Source organism: Cynocephalus volans, chromosome 15, assembly GCF_027409185.1.
Source record: "Cynocephalus volans isolate mCynVol1 chromosome 15, mCynVol1.pri, whole genome shotgun sequence".
Classification (NCBI taxonomy): domain Eukaryota; kingdom Metazoa; phylum Chordata; class Mammalia; order Dermoptera; family Cynocephalidae; genus Cynocephalus; species Cynocephalus volans.
The window spans coordinates 17,138,694-17,140,360 of NC_084474.1; the positions used below are offsets into that span (position 1 = coordinate 17,138,694).

The window sequence follows — 1,667 nt, forward strand, 5'->3', positions numbered from 1 at the left end:
CAGTATGTTTGTGTACTAACACAAAAATTAACCTAAAAACTATGCCAAAAAACTAAAATAATTGAGAAAAATTAAAAAATGTATTTTATAAATCAATGTTGTACGGATGTATTCTGGTTGAGAAATGGCTCAAAGATTACTTGCTGGTTTGTTGAGGGGTGGAGATTGGCTGGTCATCTCACCTTCTGTGTTGGGGCTAGAATAAAAGTTAAATATGTGGTTTCTGCTCACTGAGTAACAACTGTTTTCAAGAAAAGAATGTGGAAATAGTAAAACAAACTTTTGAGGAGGTTTAGATAAACGTGTGTGTGTGTGCGTGTGAAGAATTTTAAGACTAATGCAAACATACCACTGTAGATAAAGGTTTCCCTGAAGATAAATCTTCAAAAATTTGATTAAAGGGGCAAGTTAGTTTGGAGACAAAAACCTCTTAATTGCCATATGGTCATGGAGATAAAGATATTGAAATATTAGACAGAAGATTAGATTTAAAAATATACACAGAGTTTCTACATGCAGTGAAGATGGCGGCTGCTATGGGAAGGTTGCTCTGGGCCTCAGTTGCCTGAAATGTGAGCACCATTCCTTGGGGCATTTCTACCTCTGCAGTCCTTAGGCCTGCTGATTCTGAAAGAACATGCTTGACAAATATACCATGGTCTGGTTCTGGTCAAGCAAAATTTGCCTTTAGCACCAGTTCCTCATACCAAGCTCCTGTTGTCACCCAGCCTGTGCCCTATTTTAAGGGTACAGCTGTTGTCAATGGAGAGTTCAAAGAACTAAGCCTTGATGACTTTAAAGGCAAATATTTGGTGCTGTTCTTCTATCCTTTGGATTTCACCTTTGTGTCAGAAATTGTTACAGAAATTGTACAGAATTTGTATAGAAATCATTGCTTTTAGTGGCAAAGCCAGTGAATTTCATGATGAGAACTGTGAAGTTGTTGCTGTCTCAGTGGATTCCCACTTTAACCATCTTACCTAGATGAATACACTGAGGAAGAATGGTGGTTTGGGCCACATGTACATTGCACTCTTGTCAGATTTAACTAAACAGATTTCCCGAGATTGTGGGGTGTTGTTAAAAGGTCCTAGTCCTGCACTGAGGGCTGTACATAATTGACGCCAATGGAGTTCTCAAGCATCTGAATGTCAACGATCTCCCAGTGGCTGACGCATGGATTAGACCCTCTCCTTGGTGAAGTCATTCCGGTCAGTGGAAGCCCATGGAGAAGTCTGCCCAGCAAACCGGACACTAGAATCTCCTACAATCAAGCCAAATCTGACAGCTTCCAAAGAAACTTTAAGAACATAAATCAGTAGGTCATCCAGTGTGCACCCCTAGCTTCTCATACCAGAAAAGAACCATAGTTAGAACACAATTTTAGCATTTGAAAGATAATTATTTATAGAAGGCAAAAAACAAATTATGCTTGTATTCACAAATATTAATCTAAATATTTTGTTTTTGTAACACTGGCTAAGGCTCTGTAAATGTGGTTAGTTGCTAATATGAGGAGTTACCTGTTGGCAGATCCTGATGGCTAGTAGTTTCTAGAGAGCACCTGGTTCACCTGTTCCTTAGTCCAAGTCTTCAGTGGGTAGAGGAAGCAATCTTCTTTCTTGGCCTTCCTTGAACATTTGTCAACACCAGTGTAGTACAATGAG

At 39.2% G+C, this 1,667-nt stretch overlaps 1 pseudogene; it reads left to right on the forward strand.

The window, feature by feature from the left end:
• The first annotated feature begins 524 nt into the window (after positions 1-524).
• On the forward strand, positions 525-1,314 carry LOC134363640 (thioredoxin-dependent peroxide reductase, mitochondrial-like; annotated as a pseudogene).
• Positions 1,315-1,667: the final 353 nt, after the last annotated feature.